The sequence below is a fragment of the Haemaphysalis longicornis genome, unplaced genomic scaffold, assembly GCF_048455015.1.
Source record: "Haemaphysalis longicornis isolate Haplotype H1 unplaced genomic scaffold, Haemaphysalis longicornis Haplotype H1 scaffold_1, whole genome shotgun sequence".
Classification (NCBI taxonomy): Eukaryota; Metazoa; Arthropoda; class Arachnida; order Ixodida; family Ixodidae; genus Haemaphysalis; species Haemaphysalis longicornis.
The window spans coordinates 237,021,534-237,033,595 of NW_027526203.1; the positions used below are offsets into that span (position 1 = coordinate 237,021,534).

Sequence of the window (12,062 nt, forward strand, 5' to 3'; positions counted from 1 at the left end):
CCCGAAAGTGTTGACAATAGTCACGGAAGACGGTCAGCAAGTTTGATTGCTGACAAATTCTTCAGGATCCTTTTAGTGAATCACTCCACTCGAGTCACCGACGACAATGAAAAGCGCATGAACTATACACATAAGCCGTCGAGGAAGCACTTCCGACTGTGAAGCTTCTCCAGCTCGAACAACGTTTCTTTTGTGCAAGACTGTTTTGTCACGCCGAAGATGATTTTTCTGGTGCTCGCACTGGGGAACGCCATTATTTATGTGTTCAAATGGTGCAATTGTGCTTTTTACTGTTTACTTCAATGTATTGCAAACTTTTTAGGGGTAATTACCGAATGTTTACTTGCTAGCTTCTGACAAGCTCCTGTGCTGTTGTGCATAATACAGTAAGGTCTCATTGCTTCTCTCCAAATAAACTCGTTTCCAGTTTGCCTGGTGCCTTTCAGTTCACAGATTATCCCCGATGCTTTTTCTTCGGAATGCGTTTTTAAAGATTTCTTAACTAACGCTCTGCAAGTTTTAAGTCTCTAACCTATGACAATTATAGTACGCCGCTAAGTACTTCAACCTGCATATGAAACCGAAACATTGAAACTAGCCAAGGCGAATCAATCACGCTGCGCTGAGAGCAAAATTTTGCAGCAATTCTGTTTGTTGCACCCGATGGCGGGCGCCCACGACAGCGGAGTACTTAGGATTTCAGTTCAGAAAAGGGGGAGGGGGGGCAGGGAGGGCAGCGTGAAAGACCAAAAAAGTACACAAAAATTAAACCACACAACAGAAAAAAGCCAAAGCTTGTAATTTATTCACGATACACTAAACATTTAGGGCGATCCCACGTTCTGTCGAATTTTGTAATTATTTCATTAATTTCTTTAGAGAAATTGCAAAATGGCTCATCGTCGCTTTGAGAACATACGTCGAAGTCGCGTATGGCTGGTGCGTAGCGTGCGACACAAATAATCAGCCGAAGATCACAAACCATTATTCGGTGATGGGCACGGAGTCTTCGTTTGGTTCTTCCTACCCGGCCCCCTTTAACCCCCCTTCTGCGTGCGCCAGTAGCGGTGATTGTAGTGAAAATTAAAGAAAAGAAGAGCAGAGGCCGCGCATAGCTCGCCCGCGCGCGGAGTGGGAGACGAGCGCGTCCGCAGGGTTGGCCCGCAGCGCCAGCTCCTAGCAGCGGCCGCAGGCAGGAACTAGGCCTCTTGCGAAGGCCGTATAACAGCGCGCGCCGCTCCCTCTCTAGCCCGGCCGTGCCCTACCCTTCCCATTGAAAAGCGCGCGACGCGTCAGGCAATGTTAATACAGGCGGCGTTGGTTAGACATAAACTGCTTCGCAGTAAAAATGCCATCTCACACAGTTCGGTTGTCTGAGACGTGAAATGGCGTCATTCTTTAAAGTTATTACGACAGTTGCGGCAACAGTATTAACCCGGCCTTACACAAGCGGTAAGATGCGACGCGGGAGCGACACAGACAGTTCCATGTTTATCTGCAAGAACAAAGCTTGGATCCGTCAGAGGTTCATTCAGCTGATTGGCTAGGAAGTACGCTCCATTGCAAATTACGACAAACGTGTTTTGTTTCGTGCACTCCGGGGACTGCGTCCAGCTTTGCAGGTTATCCTTCTTAACGGAGTGGAAGGGCACTAATTTTTCTCCTATTCACTGTCAGGAATCTTCGCCGGGGTAGTCCTTCGTCGCACTACTCGCGACAGGCCACTTTTGTCTGGAAATTTGCCTATTTAGTGTAATAAAGACTTATCTAACGCGGAATGTGCTTCTTGGTGCACGGTGTTTGGATGAATGTGTCGAATGGTGTGTGAACGATGCGCATTGAAGTATGGGGATACGCATATTTAGTGGTGATGGTCTGTTTTGGTGTTCCTGTTACAGTAGGGACAATGTGGGAGTTTGGGTGTTGTGTGGCCCTTTGTCCATTTCTGAATAACATGTGGGGTATAGGCTGTATTTGTGCAAAGCTTATTGATGAATAATTCTTCGGCTCTTGTTAATGAGGGCATGTTAGCGAGATAGCCAGGTGGTGTCACTTGTTCATACCGACATTCCTTGCGCTTCTTGAGTCGCTGGATGAGTAGAGCAGGTGAAGTGGCCGATGTATGAACCAGTAAAAGTGTTACGTTAAGACTTTCCTGTGCCGCTTCGTGAGCTGCCTGATTTCCTGGGCTGGCATCTTCATGACCCGGTGTCCAGTCGATTCGGATGTTCACTTTGTGGCTCTTGAGCTTAAAGGCCAACTGCACTCAAAATTTCGACTTCTTGAAAACCTTATTTCCGTATAGTCTGCTTAAAAAGAAAGCAACATGCAAAATACAACAGCTGAAATACGCACGTGGACGCCGCAAGCCGCCAGCAAAAATCGGCGATTTTGAAACCGAAACCGAGGAGAGCGCGGCCATTGCAGTGACGTTGCAGCCGTCCAGCGAGCGGCCGGACGGTCACCAGTTCGGGAGAATGTCTGCGCGCAAGCTCTACGCGCGCACGGGGCAGCAGAGCTCGACCGGTTGTCCCGCTGCGTGGCTGGCCAGAGGAAAAAGCCACCGTCGGCTGGAACGTCAGAGGCGCGTCATGCCTGTTTACGCGATCCGCCGGCAGGTGCAGAGTGGTCTGCGGCGGAGCTTTTTTAAACGCTTCTCACTGATTAACGAGGCGTTTCACGGGGCTACCACTTGTGTCCCAGCTTATTTGGGGGTACTTACTACGCATTAAAAATAAATTTGGCCGAGGTGAAATTTGAGTGCAGTTGGCCTTTAAGCAGTTCTTGGATTGCCGCGAATGAATCTGTCAAGATGCGCACGCTGTGTGGTGGTTTAACATCGAGTTCATAGCAGCTGTGGCTAATCGCGCTGCTTATGGCGTGAAGTTCTCCTTCTGATAAGGTTCCATCGTTTCGTTTGAAATATATTTGCCCGTTAAAAGATGGATTTTCGGGACATGTCCACGCTGCACCGATATGTGTGGGAGTCACGCTTGTATCGGTGAAGATATCAATTTCATTTGGCAGTTTGGACGTCATCAGGTAGTGAATACGTTGAGATCTGGTTGCTGGAAGAGCCCGTGGGATTGTCTTGCTGAGGTGACTTTCAATGCTGTCTGATATCGACCGGGGTGCAAGGGGGACGGGGAGCTCAATTGTTGGGGCGTGTTTTTGTTCGTCATATGTTTTGAGAAGCAACCCTTGGCGGTTAATACCTCGTTTGCGGTCTGCTTGGTCTTTTGCTTCTTTCATTACAACAACGATGGGAGGAAGTGCCACTGCCAGCTCAAGGGCTGCCTTTTTTGTGTGTATTGGGAGGCCCGTTATGGTACGCAATGTGACTCTGTGGAGCACCTGAATGTGTTTGGTTTGGTCTTATTCAGCTTTTAGACAGGGGTTTCGTATGCGAAAGTGCCAATTGCGACCGAACGTGCCATCGTTAGGCAGGCTTTTTGACTCGCCCCTCCGTGTTTATTGGAGAGGCGCTATATCAATTTCATCATTGGCTCCCATTGTCGTCTCAGCTCTGTAATCTATACCTTGGGCCTGTTGCGGCTGGCTAGCGGGAGTCCGAGTAGCCGTACGTGCCCACGTTTCATTTGTATCTTCGTGTCTCTAATGTAGAGCAAGGCATCTCCTGTGGGGTGAGCTTTGTTCGTGCTTGAAACCATGAGAAGTTCAGTCTTTTCAGCGGCGAGGTCAAGACCCAGTTGTGGTGCTCACGCCTCCAGGGTGTTTACTGATGCCTGTAGCTCGGTGAGCATGTCTGTTGTCGTTGAATAGTCTTATATTGTGACGTCATCGGCGTATATTGCAAATCTGGCCGGCGTTCTTTGTTGAAGACTTTTAGCCAGTTTTGCCATGACTATGTTGAAGAGGAACGGTGCAAGAAACGGTACAAGGGAGTGCCCTGCGGCACTCCCTTGTCGTTGTACAGTTAAACCTGGATATAACGAAGTTGACAAAAATTCGCAATTTTTGTTACATACAGGTTTTCTTAACATGCAGGTTTCGAGTTAAGGCTAGCGTGAATGAAGCAGAAATGAAACCAAAATGCTAGACATTACTGACGGTGAACTCACCCTTCAAAGGTTTATTTAACAGTGACAAACTGCGCGATTTCCGCCTGCTCCTTTCCCACGAGCTCAGTCGCTACACGGCACTCCAAAGAAGCGAGGTACCTTACCACAGTATTCACAAGCGCATACCTTAGGTATCGCTTTTGCTTTTGACCCTTTTAGGTGCCTTAGCGCATTTCAAGGACCAAACTTATGGAGGACGTTTTTTCGCGAACTCCGTGCTCTTTTCCGAACTCAAAATTGGTGAGAGGGGGCTAGCTAAGATAGTGCACCGGGCGGCGACGTTCTTCTTTCTCGCCGGGGGGACGGCATTTAAAATTTGGAACTTGACTTGGAAAGACAAAACTTTTCGTTTTCTGACAGCAGAAATAACCACTGACGAACCGACACCACATATAGCAGTCGAGACGCGTGACTACACGCCGAAAGGCAGGCCTTGCACGTGGAAACGCACAGTTCGCGGTGAGGGCGACATTCTCTAAATTAGTCCCTTTCTCCAGCCGATTTTTCAGAAAAAGTACAAAAGCCAATGTCTCATCAGTGTAGCAAATTCGTTACATCAAGGTTAACCCTCGCAACGCCTTCGTTGCATAGAGGTCGCAAACGCATGGGTTTCAATGGGGCTGGTAAAGGGGAATGGAAAAACTTCGTTAAATCCAGGAATTCGTTACATAGAGGTTCGTTAGTCCAGGTTTAACTTAATAGGTGTTAGGTGTCCAGCTGGTGAGCTTGCTGTTGAGTTGTATGGGGCGGTTGTGAAGGAAGTTTCGGATCCATATTTGCGCTTTTTTGCTGGGAAAGGCTTGAGCTAGTTCATCCAGAATTGTGGTCTGACTGACTGTCGAATGCCTTTCTAAGGTCCACAGTTAGGACGTAGTCGGGAAGTTCGCGGTTTTAGGGCGATCTGTTGATGACGGTGCGCAGCAGCCAAAGGCAGTCCTGCGTTCCCAAATGCGGCCGCAATCCCGTTTGGGAAGGGTGAAGTCAATGGTTGACATATTCCAGGGGGTATTGTATTCGGTTGTTAATAAGGCGTTCGATTAACTTTCACAAAGTAAGGTGTAAGTGATTTGGGTCTTAGGTTGGAAAGTACTTATGGGTCTTTTCCAGCTTTCGGGATTAGGTTGATTAGGGATAGCTTAAGGTCGTCAGAAATCTCGCCTGTGTACTCCGAGTGGTTTACGAGCACCAGTAGTTGTTCCAAGTAAGCTTCATCGAGGTTTCGGATGTGCTGCCAGGTAATACCGCCGTGTCCCGGCGCCGATCTCGCTTCACCCGGTCTGATTGCAGTGCGGAGCTCTGCCACCGTGAATGGGCTGTCCAGTGATGAATCTTCATTGTCAATGTCAACAATGGGGAGGTAGACACTAGGTTGTCTACTGGCAGGTGGGAAAAGCACCGAGAAAATCTCTCGTTCCACCGTCTCGGGACCCTTGTGTAGTGTGAGCGTTGAGAATAACGGGATGTGCTGCTTTCCTTTACCCGCCATTCCTCTGTAAATTTTCCAGAGTTTCGACAGGCCGCGCTTATTTCCTAAACTCGAGCATAGCTCTTTCCAGTAGTCGTTGGAAAGCTGTTGTTGGTACTCTTGAATCAGCTTGTATTGCCGTCGCAACTTCATGAGATCGCAGTGACGTTTTTCCATTTGTCTGTATTTGCGCGGGAGGTGTTGGCATGCTGCCCCAGATTGGCGAAATGGTTGTCCATGGTCGGTGTGTCAGTCAGTCGGTGTGTCAGTCAGTCAGTCGACATCTTGATTCGAAGCTCGCGAAGCATTTTCGATGTGCTCAAAATGAGTATGAAAATCGGCGGATGGGTCAGAGATTTGGTTGAGGCTGTCATGAAAAGCCATCCAGTTCGTTAATTCCAGAGTTTTGGTCGTTCTTAGTCATTTCCCACGAAGGTAATATATTATGGGGAAGTGGTCGCTACCGCAAGTTGTGTCAGAAATTTTCCATGCGTTTACGAGCCCAAGAGAGGCAAACTTGAGTTCCGGTGTATTATCTTTTTGGGAGGCATGCAGCCCTATTCTTGTGGTTTCAGTGAGATCGTTCACGAGCGTGAGGTTACTCATTTCCATCACGTCTTCCAGAAGTTTTCCTCTGATGTCCGCCGTTCCGTATCCCCCCGTTGTGCTTCTTGCATTGAAGTTGCCTCCAATTATGACTGGTATGTTTGGATGTTGATGAACTAGTTGGGTGACCCGCAGGAAGGATGAATTGCGAGCGGTGCCAGTTTTGGGTCTGGAATAAGCCGAAGGAACAATTATTTGGTTTCCCTCTGGGAGCCTGCTTCGAACCACTATTGCCTCATGGTGCTGGGACGTGAGTCCTGGACGTTTAATTTGTCCTTTCTTGACGAGGATTACTGAGTACCCAGGTGTCCTGGTAGCGGAGTGTCCAGGTTGGCCTGGTTTGCATGTGACTGCGGGATCCGAGTATGTTACATACCCACTAATCGAAGGCATGGTGCGCGGTTCTTGTAGGATGATGAAAAGTGGCTTGAGCTGCTGAATCTTTTGTGGCAGTATGGCTGAATTTCGTAAATGGCTCCGGAAGTTCCACAGTGGTATTATGGTTTTTGGCATCATTAATTTCGGGAATTGCTGCGTGGCGGTACTTTGCGAGGTGGTTCTTGAATGGGGTCCAGCTGAGGTAATTGGCTAGTGATTCGCTTCATCATGGCCGTTGTCCATATGGCTTTCAAGAAGAGCGCGAATTTCGCCAATGTCTCCTTGGCGGGCTGCACGTTCCTTTTGGATGTCAGATCGGATAACTGAGAGCAGTTGCACGAGTTCCGGGTCAAGTTTAGTTTGGGACGTGGGCGTACGTTTGATGCTTGGGCTGCAGTGTTTAGTCGAGTTGTTGGGTCTGGAGGACTGGGGGGGGGGGGGGGGGGGGGGGTGCTGGTTGTGTTTTCTCTGCGAGTGCCTTCTTGATTTCTTGATTCTCTTTTCTCAAATGTTCAGGTTTTTTGCGCATAGAAGCCAGCTGGGCGAGGATGCTCGCGTTGACGTATTCGGCTGACGTCGATGGTTGGCGATCTTATTTAGGGGTTCCATTGGGTGTTGTTATGTGAGCGTCGCTGGCGTGGTTTGCTGAATGCGCCACTCGGTCGGCCCGTGAAATGCCCTGAGCCGCATCCTTACTCGGCGTGCGTTGAAATGCGACTGGGGCATTGCGGGCTAACTACTTTGTGGCCAGTGTCCTTACATGGAGCACAGTCGACTGTTGGGTCACATTCCTGTGTTTCATCATGGCTTCTGCCGCATTTGCGACAGACGGTGTTGTGGGGAAAGTATTTCGCCATGTGGCCAGTGTGGTGGCAGTTGTAGCACACCATGCGCTTTGGGTGATAATCAGCTGCTTTTACTATTGTCGTATAATATTTGACAACCTTTGGGAGTGTTGGGGAGTCAAAGGTAACGACCGCCCTATTTGTCTTGCCAATTCTCTGCACATTGATGACTTCAGCCTGTTCGCAGCGCAGCCATTTCCGGATTTCTTCATTCGACTCATTGGGTTCAACATCGATGACTCTACGCGTCGTGTTGGGACGGTGATAAGAACTCTTGATCTCGACAGGAATCTTGGTTACGTTGCCGTTTTGCCTTGCTTGTATGGTTGTTGTTTGAGCTATTCGCTTAGCATGTTCGTTGTCGTATACCGGGATGTGTATGCAGTTGCCTGCTACTTCATATCTGTGGGAAGCTATTTATGGGAGGTATGCTTGGGGTGCCGGGGTGCCAATGAGATGTGCGAACGAGCTTTTCGGTATGTCGTGCATGTGCTTTTTAGTAAGTGGTCTGAGCGTGAGTACCGAACGAGGCTGACTTACCCGGTCTGTCTTGCTGATCGTTGCTGATGCAGCCGTTTGGTTCCGTGGCCTCGTTGGAAGGGGGTCACCGTCTGGTTGTCCTTTTGGTGTGGTATATATGCTCGTCTTGCTGGTCGTAGTCCATCACGGCTTCATGTCCAAAGCCTGGTAGAGAGCATTTGCTCCGATGCGGGGTAGAGGGTTCTCGGGATGATGGGTTGCCAAAGTCTGGGGTTATTGCTGCTTCGATGCTGCACTGAGGCACAGGTGCGGGAGCTTGGAGGGACACTGTAGCGGTGGCCTCTTGCTGTGTTCCCTCTGTAGCCCCAACCTGGCGGGCCGCAGCAGCGGCGAATGCAGCAACGGCGTGGTGCTGGTTAGGCTCAGTTCACCTGAGAAATGTCTTCGCTTACAATAAGTTCCCCAGTAGACCTACCAAGGTCGTACCTACACCAGGGTGCATAGCTCAGCACTTCACAAACACGATGATTCAACTCGTGGGTCACTAGCGGTAGAATAGCACCTACTGAGGTCGAAAGGCGAAGCCGATGTGGGAGCCATCCGCACACGTTGAAAGCGCCCCCTCATGCTACAGCACACTAGTGCAACCAAAGGAGATAAAAACCAGCCGCGGTGGCTGAGCGGCTAAGGCGTTGCGCTGTTGAGCACGAGGACGCGGGTTCGATTCCCGGCCGCGGCGGCCGCTTTTCTTATGGAGGCGAAAAACAAAAACGCCCGTGTGTACGAGATTTCAGCGCACGTTAAACATCCCCTGGTCAAAATTAATTCGGAGCCCTCCACTACGGCGCGCCTCATCGCCTGCGTTACGTCGGCGCGTTAAACCCTACAATCAATCAATCATCAATAAAAGGAGATAAAAGTAAAATACCCAAAAATGTGTTGTGTTCATAATGGGGCTGCCCGTCGTGCGCGTTCGTCCGCCCGGCTAGCTCAGTCGGTAGAGCATGAGACTCTTAATCTCAGGGTCGTGGGTTCGAGCCCCACGTTGGGCGTGTTTTTTTTCTTTTTCTGAATCCTTCAAAGTGAGCTTCATTTGCTGTCTCGCATGGCAATTTCTTGGTATTTTAACTGCGGACACGAAAAATTACGATGTGGCAAACAGCTTGGCTGTTAAAAAGTAGGAGGGATATCTTGTTGGCGTACACTGGCTGTGTGTGGGCTCGGTATGGCGGATCAATGCATATGAGGCAGCAGTAGACTAGTGCAACCCAAAAAGATAAAAATAAAACGCCTAAATATGTGTTGTGTTCATAATGGGGCTGCCCGTCGTGCGCATTCGTCCGCCCGGCTAGCTCAGTCGGTAGAGCATGAGACTCTTAATCTCAGGGTCGTGGGTTCGAGCCCCACGTTGGGCGTGTTTTTTTTCTTTTTCTGAATCCTTCAAAGTGAGCTTCATTTGCTGTCTCGCATGGCAATTTCTTGGTATTTTAACTGCGGACACGAAAAATTACGATGTGGCAAACAGCTTGGCTGTTAAAAAGTAGGAGGGATATCTTGTTGGCGTACACTGGCTGTGTGTGGGCTCGGTATGGCGGATCAATGCATATGAGGCAGCAGTAGACTAGTGCAACCCAAAAAGATAAAAATAAAACGCCTAAATATGTGTTGTGTTCATAATGGGGCTGCCCGTCGTGCGCATTCGTCCGCCCGGCTAGCTCAGTCGGTAGAGCATGAGACTCTTAATCTCAGGGTCGTGGGTTCGAGCCCCACGTTGGGCGTGTTTTTTTTTTCTATTTTCTGAATCCTTCAAAGTGAGCTTCATTTGCTGTACCGCATGGAGGATTAAAGGTGATCGGGTTTTATAAAGTCGTATCGTCTGTCAGCAAGAGCAGGCTGCTTTTTGTAGCGCCATCCCGAAAAAAAAAAGAACCCGCAATAACTTGGGCAGTTTGAACGCCCAGCGTACTTTCAAAGACATCACACAAGAATGTCCTGGGGTGGCAGAGTTACCGCATGCATTGCTGGTCGAGTGGAATGTCTACGGTGGTTGTGGCAGGTGGAGCCATATTACCTAAGCACATTATCGAAGCCTCCCGCTTCGTGCCCAAAGAGGCGGGGGGAGCGGGAGTACAAGGACTCTCTCAACAGCTCGATTCCTATTCCCTTGGCGTAAGCTCATTTTGTATGCATCAGCGGACCTTCGGGATGACGCAATAAAAAAACGTACGTTCGTGTTCGCCAAGGCCGCTTTAATTTCCGCGCGCTTCAACACGCCTACGCTTTTAACGATTTTGAGGAGTGATGACAGCGCTACCATTTTTTTCCTATCGTTTAGCCGAATACAGCATGGTGAGGTCGTAGTTATGACGATATACGTTTGGTGCCTGTCCTCTCCACCCCACCCCCCCGCCTCCCCATCCCCACCTCTTTTTTACCCAGATATCTAGGCACAAAAAGCGCAAAATAAAATAGTTTAACTGTTTCGCCGCACTTCTGATTTGATTCTTATGCACTGGAGTCCTTGCCTTACCTTTTTATATCCGCACTTACAATCTCTCGAAAGCAAATGCAACAAGTTCCCATTTGGTGCCCGCATGTGCAGCAACTGAGGAGCTTTTTTATGGTGGAAGGGGAAGGGCAGTGTAATTGGAAAGCAAGAATGGCTGATTACGTTGTCGAGTTTCTCAATGTCCAAGCAGGAATAAACCGAACTCGAACTCAAACTCGAAAATACCAAACTGAATTTCGCGTTGTTGTTGCGGACGGGTCGCACAATGGCGGAAATCATTTGAGGTAACCATCACAAATGATTTCGGCCATTGTGCGACCCGTCGGCAACAACGCGCACACACTGAAGCATACACGCTATACATACACATTGATAAAGCGCATACACACTCGATAAATGCACACAAACAATTAACGCTACGATATTTTACCATACCAAATAAGAACCTCGAAATTTTCGCGTTCGGATTCATATTTTACCTGTTCTGTTTCATTGTTTGCTCTAGGGTTTCATAAAGTCCGTCGTAAGCGGTAAGAACCGGTACCATCAGCGCCAAATTGGTTGCCTTCCCGAAACGTGCGCGCACTCACACCCGTCAAGATCGTAATAGGGATGGCAATGTAGGTATACTCCGCGATGCAGGTAATCTGTAACGTGAGTGCGATTGCGCAAAACAAGAACAACGACTTACGAGAAAACGGACACACTCAACGCAAACTTGCAACTAAATTTATTGTGTCACGGTGGGAAGCTATATAAAAATCCTGTACAGTAGAACCCCCTCTCTTACGTTCCTCAGTGCTGCGTTTTCTCGGCTGCTACGTTGATTGATTGCAGGGTTTAACGCGCCGACGCAACGCAGGCGATGAGGCACGCCGTAGTGGAGGGCTCCGGATTAATTTTGACCACCTGGGGATCTTTATCGTGCGCCGAAATCTCGCACACACGGGCGTTTTTGCTTTTCGCCTCCATCAGAAAAGCGGCCGCCGCGGCCGGGAATCGAACCCGCGACCTCGTGCTCAGCAGCGCAACACCTTAGCCACTGAGCCACCACGGCGGGTCGGCTGCTACGTTATTTTCGTCTCACATAGAGTCCCATGTATTAAAGTCCTCACTGTTACGCCGTGGCTCAGTGTACGTTCCCGGATCATTCGTCGCAATCTGACACTCCGAACACTCCAGGACAACCAGCGCGGACCGCCATTTTGACCTTTGATGGGCCTTGGGCAGGCTTGGCTACGGAACAGAGTGCATGGAGCCGCACGCCGGTGTGATTCGTCCCCACTAGATAGTTTATGTTACTCTATACTATCACCATCATCACTGCGCTTGCAACGGACGTTTCACTTCGGAATGACGGAAGTGCGTGTTTGCCATAAAAGCACCACCACAAGAATAGCACGCGCCCTCGATCGTCGTCATCGTGAGCTTCAAGCTTTAAAGAACACCGTTGAATTCGCAACCGCGAACTTTGTCGTGCCTTGATGGCGTCGCAAAAACTGGAGGCGCTTTCTCTTCAGGAAAAGCTTCATTGACGCACTAAACGCAGTAGACAAGCAGCCAGCGCGGAAGAGAGTCGACATCGCTAGGGACCTTGCATGGCCACGCGTGGTGTTTTCCAGCGATCGCAAAAAGCGGCAATCCTGCATTCCCAAGTTTTTTAAGGTTCGGAAGCCAAAATGGCAAAAATACATGGT

General features: G+C 49.3%; 3 non-coding genes across 3 annotated transcripts; all 3 read left to right on the forward strand.

Annotated features, from left to right (window-relative positions):
* The first annotated feature begins 8,835 nt into the window (after window positions 1-8,835).
* Window positions 8,836-8,908, forward strand: Trnak-cuu (transfer RNA lysine (anticodon CUU)). The gene has a single exon. It is a non-coding gene; the product is annotated as a tRNA-Lys (tRNA).
* Window positions 8,909-9,198: 290 nt separating this feature from the next.
* Trnak-cuu (transfer RNA lysine (anticodon CUU)) lies at window positions 9,199-9,271 on the forward strand. Its single transcript has one exon. It is a non-coding gene; the product is annotated as a tRNA-Lys (tRNA).
* A 290-nt stretch (window positions 9,272-9,561) lies between these two features.
* Window positions 9,562-9,634, forward strand: Trnak-cuu (transfer RNA lysine (anticodon CUU)). Its single transcript has one exon. It is a non-coding gene; the product is annotated as a tRNA-Lys (tRNA).
* The last annotated feature ends 2,428 nt before the right edge of the window (window positions 9,635-12,062 follow it).